Below are 10,536 nucleotides of genomic sequence, written 5' to 3' on the forward strand. Positions count from 1 at the left end.
CTACTGGTTCATACACCACTATCTAACAATCTGCATACTTTCCCATAAACTATTGAAGACGTAGACTGTGTGCTTTGTGCTGTTGTTACATAATAAATCCACTGTAACCGATTGAGAAGCACTTGATGCATTGCACTTCCAACATGAACTACCCATTTGGTGGATACTCACACACAAAAAGCATCCTCATATAACAGGCCCAATTTAAAGAAAAGAGATCACTGTTTATCAAATGACACTTTTGGTCTCGCTCATTCTCTCTCGTGTCTGTTTTCAACTTAGTCCTCTTGACCTGAGCAGTGCTCCTGTAATTACAGTAGGAATCAACCTGATGTGAAACCTTATGATTTTTACAAGTTACAGCTTTTTAATTTGGCATTCACTCCAGCAAAGAGGAATTTTAACACCTCCAACCCCAGCATTTATCCAGGAAGGAGTAATAGGGGAATGACTATGAAAACTTACTGATGGCCACAAATATCTCACTCTAGCATGTTTATAATAAACTGTGATAAACATTTCCATTTGAGAAATGGAATTATACAACATATTTGGCATTCACAAAGCCTTGCAGAACATGTGTGCCAACACCATTAACTATTTTAAAACAATGGACAGAATTCTCACCTAACATGGTATTGCTGAACTTGTCAAAGGCTCATTATATTGGCCTGGGTACAAAAAATGCAAGTTTATTTGTCCTTTATTCCCAGTCACTTTTTGTGGCACTTTAATTGTCATGGTTTTCTGATCTGTGTCGAGCTTTCACAGCGAATGAGATATTTTCCCAATAAATACACTGAGGGAGAAATTCACTGCTCACTGAATATTTCCTTTTTAGTGGGGTGAACATTCCCGTTTGTAGCAGTTCTGGCCAATCACAAGCCAGCATGATGAACACTACCAAGTGCATCACGTTCCTAATTATGTGTAGTTTAACAAAATCCAATCAGGCCATTGCAAATTTTGACCCAACCTGTCCAATCCCTCGTCACTTAAATACCCACCAGCACATCCCTTCATTGCTCTCTCCTTCATGTGTTCGTGGCTTCAATGCATCTGTGCTTTTCATCTCAAACACACTTGGGCAGTGAGTTCCACATTCTAATTTCCCTCTTTCGCGGGTTATTGATTTGATTTATTTATTATCACATGTATCTTGTTACAAATTGCAGTGAAAACCGCTGTAAAGTATCACCACTCTGCAGCACCGTCCTAAGTCGCAGAAAAATAAAGCAAAACCGAGAATGTAAAGGCAGAAGAATAAAGACAGTGTCCCAACTTTACTGTCCTTGTAGTTAAATGCTCCGACATGGGCTATGGGTCCCTTTGCCATGCTGCTGCTGAAGCGAAAGTTGCTACTCTTCCGTGCCATCTCGTAACTGGTTACACAAAACCAGAGTTTTACAAAAACCAGCAGATATAAAGGAAAACAAAGACAAAAGGAATGAGAAACACAGATATTAAAGTCTTTTATAAGTCTTAACTCCATGTAGCCACAGTCTGGCGTCTCAGGATGAGCTGAGCGCTCACCGTCGCTGTCTGTTCCGATTCCATGCCCAGTACTGCAACCAGGTCCTACAACATGCTCAGGCAGGCTCCCGAAACCTGCTCGGGCACTGAATGTAATAATGACTATTTTCGAGTTGCATCTCCAGTTTTGGACCTCCACACAAATCAACACTTCGCGTCGCTCCGAAACCTAGTGTGCTTCCAATTAAACCTGTTGGACGAGAACCTGGTGTTGTGTGATTTTTTACCAGATAAAATAAAGTCCTGCGGATGCTGGAAATCGAAAGCAAACACAGAATGCTGGACAAACTCAGCTGGGCAGGCAGCATCTGTGGAGAGAAAAGAAAATGTTAATGTTTTGAGTCTAATATGACGACTTCAGAGTCCTGTTCAAGCCTACCAGACCTGCTGAGTTTCTCTAGCATTCTCTGGAATTAATTCCTGATTTCTGATGAAGGGCTTTTGCCCGAAACGTCGATTTTGCTGCTCGTCAAATGCTGCCTGAACTGCTGTGCTCTTCCAGCACCAATGATCCAGAATCTAGTTTCCAGCATCTGCAGTCATTGGTTTTACCTTCTCTGGAATTAAATCCACTCTTTTTAATAGATTTTACTCCAAATATTGATTAATTTGTGCCCCATTTGCCTCTGTAAACAAGGTGTATCAATAGTCAAATACAAATAATAAATTAGCACTGATGTTTGAAAGGGCAGTCTACCTTAGCCAGCCTGCTCTATTGTTTAATAGGAATTTATAGCACTAAAGAAGCATACACAATCTGTGCCAGCTCTCTGTGAGAGTCATTCGAACCAGATCCCATTGTCAGATTCTCTCAGGTTCCACAACGCTGCATCATTTGTTCCAAATATTTACTCAATTTTCCCTTCAAAGGTGCAGTTGTCTGTGCCTCAACCACATCCTGTTATAAAATATCCCAGATTTTGTGAACTCCTGCGTGAACAAATTTCTCTGAAACCATTCCTCAGTCTTGAATGAGTGCATTCAGAAGAAAATCTTGCATTGAAGTAGGCCCTTACCTCACTTCTCAAAACATTCTCAAACGGCTTTAAATGCACTGAATTGCAGTGACTTCTGTAATGTGAGTTTTATTGCCATCATGCAATGCACAGAAACATCTCACAAGCAGAAGTGAGATCAGTGAGTCGGTTTTTACTGAGGATGACTAAGGAATGTTGGCCAAGAAACCAGGCTTTCTAAGAACAGAGCCAAACGTCAAGCTGAACTGTTAGGAAAAGCACTATGCCTTGGTTTAACTTTTAACTTGTTGGGTTAATCCTTGAACAGTGTTGAAACTTTATTGCTGGAACAGCACAGCAGGTCAGGCAGCATCCAGGGAACAGGAGATTCGACGTTTCGGGCACAGGCCCTTCTTCTCCATTCCTGAAGAAGGGCCTGTGCCCGAAACGTCGAATCTCCTGTTCCCTGGATGCTGCCTGACCTGCTGTGCTGTTCCAGCAATAAAGTTTCAACTTTGATCTCCAGCATCTGCAGACCTCACTTAATCCTTGAACAACATAACACCCTCCGATTAACACTAATCTGGAGTAGTACCCTTGATAAAGTGGGCAAGAACTAGACTGGGGGACTGAAACCCATACAAAACAGGGGAAAGTGCATGAGTATTTTCTATAGCTGCAGAAAGTTCTTTAGCACCTAACAACAATCCAAAGTGATGATACTAGGTGTTGCAGTATTTTTCCCCCTCCCCACTCATATGTAAATTTGTGACTAGCTTAACAACAGAGTTTCTGCAGGCATTCACAAAACTCAAATCTGGGTTGTGCGATGAAAAAGCCAGTGATGAATGATTCTCAGTAATGCAGTTTCCCCAGTTTTGAGTGGGTTTCAGTCCCCAGTCTAGTTCATGCCCACTTTATCATGGCTATTATTCCAGATTAGTGTTTTAATCGGAGGGTGTTATGTTGATTGAGGATTAACCCGACTCGTTACAAGTTAAACTGAAGCATAGTGCTTTTCCTAACAGTTCAGCTAGATCCGACAGATTATTTAGCTTTGTTCTTGGGAAGCTTGATTTCTTGACCAAGTCTGCAGATCTCTACACATTTCCGGGAACAGTGCCAGTCATGGAGGTATACATGCCACATCCATAATTATTCATAAAGTTTCTGATGTAAATTGGAAAAACAGCTCTTTAAATCTCATGGATCTATTTTTCAACCGACTTTGAGACAAATTGCTCTTGGTTTTAAAAGGTCAGTTGATTAAGCTTCGAAAGCCGAAGATGGCTGAATTGTAACTACAAAACTAGAAGTGTAGCACAGCACAGGTTTCAACAGCTAAATGAAAAAGCCATTGAGTTAATTGCAAATTTTAAAGATGGAGGGAATAAGGATACTTGCTTGATTCAAACAATCAGAATGAGTTGCCCGTGATAGTTTAGGGGTAATACCAGCACACACTTTGATGGCCAAGCAGAAAAATACTGTGGCATACACGTTACTGAAGGATAAATTATAGGGCTCATTGTTGGACTGAAGACATCCCTGAAAATGTGCATTTTATCACCGAGTAAAGCGTGGATTTGCAATTGGACATAATCAATTATCTTGGCCCTTAACCGCTAAGTGACTTGGAGCCTTCAGAAGACTGTATGTTATTATATCAGCTCACAAAAACAATGGGATCTTACAGGTCTAAGAGTGGTGCACTGGGCAGAATCATGGTTACCCATTTTGCATTAATTCCAGTGTTCTAGTTTATTCTGAAGCTTCAACATAACTCCTAAACTCATACAGGTTGTTCTGCTATAACACTCAATTCGTTAACACAAATTCACTGTAATGCGATTGACAAACTGTTTCTAAAGCACAAACTTTTAAAATGCATGTTGGCTGTAACGCGATTACATCATCAACACTTTAACAGGCAGCACGGTGGCTCAGTGGTTAGAACTGCTGCCTCACAGCACCAGGAACCTGGGTTCGATTCTAGTCTCGAGTGACTGTGTGGAATTTGCACGTTCTACCCATGTCTGTGTGGGTTTCCTCCCACAATCCAAAGAATTACAGGTTAGCTGAATCAGCTATGCTAAATTGCCCATAGTGTTCAGAGATGTATAGGTTAGGTGCATTAGTCGAGGTAAATGTAGAGTAATGGGGAATGGGTTTGCATGGGATACTCTTCAGAGGGCTGGTGTGGGCTTGTTGGGCCGAAGAGCCTGTTTCCACACTTTAGGGATTCTATAAAGCGTGATTTTTCTAAAATGCGGAGTTGCACAAGAATGCAACCATTGCATTACAGAAGAACCACTTGTACGTGACTGATCTGCTTATGTACCACCATTCTATTTGCGCTTTTTAAATTGTTTTTCTATCTTGACCATAAATACAGAGTCTACTGCTGCTCTCATATCACTTTGAAAGGCTCTTGTGCTAATTTACTATATAGTTAATTTTTTCTTCCTTTGTGAACTTCACATTTGTCAATATTAAATTAATGATCCAAAATTAATTTGCCATTTACCTCCCAGTTTTTTAAAAGATCTACATCACTTTCCGAATGTTAACTGTGTCTTTTGTCCTGACTATTCCCTCATAACTAACCTAGGGCATTGTTAATTGGTCTTGCATCCACATAATTTGCATAAAAGTGAAACAACACAGGATCAAATGACTTTGCAGTACTGTACTCGACACCTTCCCTCATCGAACGGTGCATCTCTTTCAAGTATAGTACTGTTTTTTTTAAATCCAGTACTTTTACAGCTCAATATTCAGTGCAGGATCTGAGTTGTTTTCACTTGGGTCTTTGTCAAAGACTTATGGAGTTATCGGAAGGATGTTGTGAAACTTGAAAGGATTCAGAAAAGATTTACAAGGATGTTGCCAGGGTTGGACGGTTTGAGCTGTAGGGAGAGGCTGAACAGACTGGGGCTGTTTTCCCTGGAGCGTCGGAGGCTGAGGGGTAACCTTACAGAGGTTTATAAATCCATGAGGGCATGGATAGGGTAAATAGACAAAGTCTCTTCCTTGGAGTGGGGGAGTCCAGAACTAGAGGGCATAGGTTTAGGGTGAGAGGGGAAAGATATAAAAGAGACCTAAGGGGCAACTTTTTCACACAGAGGGTGGTACGTGTATGGAATGAGCTGCCAGAGGAAGTGGTGAAGGCTGGTACAATTACAACATTTAAAAGTCATCTGGATGGGTATATGAATAGGAAAGGTTTGGAGGGATATGGGCCTGGTGCTGGCAGGTTGGGACTAGATTGGGTTGGGATAAATGGTCGGCATGGACAGATTCAACCGAAGGGTCTGTTTCCGTGCTGTACATTTCTATGACTCTATGACTCTAAGAAAACTGTAATTGAGACTATTGGCATCAATAGTTTGGTAGCTGTCCCAGCCAAAGAGTAATTATCCAGATTAAGAGATCATTTATGTACTCTACAATGACGGATAAGCATTCTCCTTTCAGTCTTTGTTTAACCCCTGATATCATCTTTAGTATCTTCCACATGCCATTGCTTCCTCAAAGGCTGTGTGGGAACCTACAACCAGCTTTGTCCCAGCATTGTGTTGGTTGCTTGGTTGGATACCATTGCAGAATACTCATTGTAAAATGTCCTCTGATTGTGTAGACCTTCATTTGCCATTGTGGCTAAGTCTGGATGTTTAATCTAAGTCACAATGATATAAATTATAGACCGTTCACTGAACTCCTTGTCTGATTTAATATCTGGGACTGTCGTCAACTGAAATGAAAAGAGACCAAATACAACAACTTACAAAGGCCACAGCAATCATCTGACCAGACAGTTTGGCCAACTTTCATGCAACCAACATGGATTAAAGAAAAGACCACCAGAGCTGAATTTAACATGTTCCCTAATGTAGAGCATAAACACCAGGGAGGAGCAATTGGACTAAAACCCCGTATCTGTGTTGCTAATTCTATGGTTATGGTTTGTAATTATCACTGGAGCTTTGCGGCACTGAGGGAGTGTATACGGATTTTCAGCATCTTTCTAAATTCACGAGTCAAACACTACATGAATGTGCCCACAGCCCAGACAGAGGGGTCTATACCAGGGTAGTCACCAGAGCCTGTGCTCAAAGGTGTCCAGACTCGTTGGCCATGTGGTAATATTCAAAAACACAGAGGACAGGAAAGCAAAGTCACCCTGAAATGCATGGGTATTTTCAACCATGGGGCCACAGTGATTTGGATAGCCAGAATCTCTGAGGAGCTGCTCCTCCAGTTACAAATAGCTTCTTGCCTGTGCTCGCTGCTGATGGGGCTCAACGCTGAACCTATTCAGCACCATTTGAGGGATAGAAGCAGACTGCTTTTAGAGGAGCAGTGAAAAGATGGATGGCTATAGTGACAGGTCAAGAGACAGAGAAAAAGGCATGGAGCTGAAGAAGTGGTACCAGAGGGATGGGGTCAGGGCTAGAAATGCACGGGTTGGTGGGCAGTAAGGCAGAGGGCCAGGCCACAGGGGTTTGGGAGGGTACCGGGAGGAGAAAGACAGGCTGGTTTAGCGTTGGTTAATTGGTAATTATCAATGTATTTTTCTAACTCAGCTTCTGTGTGTCCAAACATCTTTCCTATCAACATATATACAGAAAGTAATGTTGTTACGTAACTGTGCCAACACATATAATTGAGTCAGTGAGAATGACAAGTTAGCCCACAGAATCCGGAACTAAGCACCCAACAAAACCTCAAGAAGTTCCCTTGGAGAGAGGGGAAAGAAGAAGATTTTGACCCCTGTTCCCAATCTTGAAAGCTGTGGGGGCAAGGGTTAATTTTGCCAGGGGTTCTGGAAGGGAAATAGCAGCTCAGAAATAGGAGAAGCACTGGGGCCAATGAGTTTTCTCCCTGAGCCTAATCAGGTCCTTCTCAGTATGTACTAAATCATGAATACATAGTACTATATTTGCAAATGTTGTTAAGATATCCAAACCAAATACTAGGCTTCTTCTTTATCCAGTCAGATAATTATTGGACAACACAAGTTAACTTCAAATAGTCTTGCAAAATTATAATGGGATATTATGATGTGTTGAAAGGGGTTAGTAATAATACTGACATTATTATTTAACAATATTATTTTCTATTACATTAGAAAGCAGCTTCACAAATGGCGCTTGTTAAAGTTGGTTGTCAAATCCAGTTATTTGTATGAGCTTTCCCTGTAATACAACATCACTTTCAGTGGGAGGTGCTATATCTGAAGGGTCAGCAGGCACACAGTAGCAAAAATCTGTCTTTCAGTTTGGTTTACGCAAGACTTGTGTTTTGACTCTATATTAAGGTAGGCTGTCCTTTGAGAGTTTTGCATGATTCATTGATAATTTTGTGAACCATAGGGAATGCAATGGACTGCCTCAGGGCTTCTCAGTCAAATCAGTCCTACTCTCTGGAATACAATCTGTCAGAATGATGTACTTACTTCCTTTCATACATAACCGCAAGCCCTGAATAATTCTAGTACATATGTGTTTATGTTTAGAGAATTGGGTTGAATGAAATGGTGAAATGAATTATCCTGATTCAGACGTTTAGTGTATGCACACCAGGCACAACAACAAAGGAAAGTTTCCAAAATTCTGGGACATTGGGAAACAAAATTCGTGGAGTCCTGGGCTGGGGTGGGGTGGAGGGGAAGAATTGTGGATTTCAACCTCCTCCACCTGGAGGGAATGTGGTAACCATCCCAGTTAAAATTGCCTCTAAAAGTTTAGAGTCACAGACATACAGCACAGAAACAAACTCTTCAGTCCAACCAGTCCATGCCAACCGTAATCCCAAACTAAACTAGACCGACCAGCTTATCCCATATCCCTCCAACCATTTCTTATTCATGTCCAAATGTCTTTTAAACGCTGTATCCACCACTTCTTCTGGAGGTTTATTCCACACACAAACCATGCTCTGTTTGTGTGTGGAAATACAAGTTGCCCCTCATGTCCTATTTAAATCTTTCTCCTCTCACCTTAAAAATATGCCCCCTAGTCTTAAAATCCCTCACCTTGGGGAAAAAGTACCTGCCGTTCACCTTATCTATACCCCTCATGATTTTTTAAACCATTTTTAAGGTCACTTCTTAACCTCCTACACTCCAGTGAAAAAAGTCCCAGCCTATTCAATCTCTGCTTATAACTCAAGCCCTCCATTCCCAGCAACATTCGGTCTGTTCTAACAACTGCCTGCTCAAACTCAACTCCCACCCATCGTCATCAGAACCGCACCCCTATGTAGGTGGCCAACAGGTCTGCCTGGCTTTGGTGGGAAATTCATTCATATATGTACAGAATGTTATTGCATCCCACGTTAATTTATGTTTTTGAGTGACAATAAGATTTTCGCCACAGATGCCTCGTTTAAAGTAACTTGGTCTGGAGGAACACAACACCATTTTTGAGACTGTTGTAAATGTCAAGTATGTGTGGCCCTCTGCTAAGTCATGCCTAGACCAGTGGTGACTGGTGCAGGCCACATCAACACATGTTGGCTACCAGCCAGCTGCCTCTCACCACTGGTTTCAAGTAGACAGTTGGCCAATGGACACAGTGGCTCAGTGGTTAGCACTGCTGCCTCACAGCACCAGGTACCCGGGTTAGATTCCAGCCTTGGAAGACTGTCTGTGTGGAGTTTGGGCGGCACGGTGGCACAGTGGTTAGCACTGCTGCCTCACAGCGCCAGAGACCCGGGTTCAATTCCCGCCTCAGGCGACTGACTGTGTGGAGTTTGCACGTTCTCCCCGTGTCTGCGTGGGTTTCCTCCGGGTGCTCCGGTTTCCTCCCACAGTCCAAAGATGTGCAGGGTCAGGTGAATTGGCCATACTAAATTGCCCGTAGTGTTAGGTAAGGGGTAAATGTAGGGATATGGGTGGGTTTCGCTTCGGCGGGTCGGTGTGGACTTGTTGGGCCGAAGGGCCTGTTTCCACACTGTAATCTAATCTAATCATTCTCCCTGTGTCTACGTGGGGGGCTCCAGTTTCCTTTCACCATTCAAAATGTGCCAGTTAGGTGGATTGGCTGTGCTAAATTGCAACCCTGTAGTGTCCAGCAATGTGCCGGCTAGCTGGGTTAGTCATGGTTAAAAAAACACTCCATGGGCCCTCTACTTTTTGTCATTTACATAAATGATTTGGATGCGAGCATAAGAGGTACAGTTAGTAAGTTTGCAGATGACACCAAAATTGGAGGTGAAGTGGACAGCGAAGAGGATTACCTCAGATTACAACAGGATCTGGACCAGATGGGCCAATGGGCTGAGAAGTGGCAGATGGAGTTTAATTCAGATAAATGCGAGGTGCTGAAGAAGGCGTTTGGTATGCTTTCCTTTATTGGTAAGAGTATTGAGTACAGGAGTTGGGAGGTCATGTTGCGGCTGTCCAGGACATTGGTTAGGCCACTGTTGGAATATTGCGTTCAATTCTGGTCTCCTTCCTAGCGGAAAGATGTTGTGAAACTTGAAAGGGTTCAGAAAAGATTTACAAGGATGTTGCCAGGGTTGGAGGATCTGAGCTACAGGGAGAGGCTGAACAGGCTGGGGCTCTTTTCCCTAGACCGTCGGGGGCTGAGGGGTGACTTATAGAGGTTTATAAAATTATGAGGGGCATGGATAGGATAAATAGACAAAGTCTTTTCCCTGGGGTTGGGCAGTCCAGAACTAGAGGGCATAGGTTTAGGGTCAGAGGGGGAAAGATATAAAAGAGACCTAAGGGGCAACTTTTTCACGCAGAGGGTGGTACGTGTATGGAACGAGCTGCCAGAGGATGTGGTGGAGGCTGGTACAATTGCAACATTTAAGAGGCATTTGGATGGGTATATGAATAGGAAGGGTTTGGAGGGATATGGGCCGGGTGCTAGTAGGTGGGACTAGATTGGGTTGGGATGGACGGGTTGGACCAAAGGGTCTGTTTCCATGCTGTACATCTCTATGACTCTATGACTCTATGAGAAGGTTATGGGATTGGGGGGGTTGGGGGGTGGGGGGCATGAGTGGGTCTGAGTTGGAGGGTCAGTGCAGACTT

Source organism: Chiloscyllium plagiosum, unplaced genomic scaffold, assembly GCF_037043375.1.
Source record: "Chiloscyllium plagiosum isolate Xiang-an unplaced genomic scaffold, Cpla_swu_hap1 HiC_scaffold_12, whole genome shotgun sequence".
NCBI lineage: Eukaryota > Metazoa > Chordata > Chondrichthyes > Orectolobiformes > Hemiscylliidae > Chiloscyllium > Chiloscyllium plagiosum.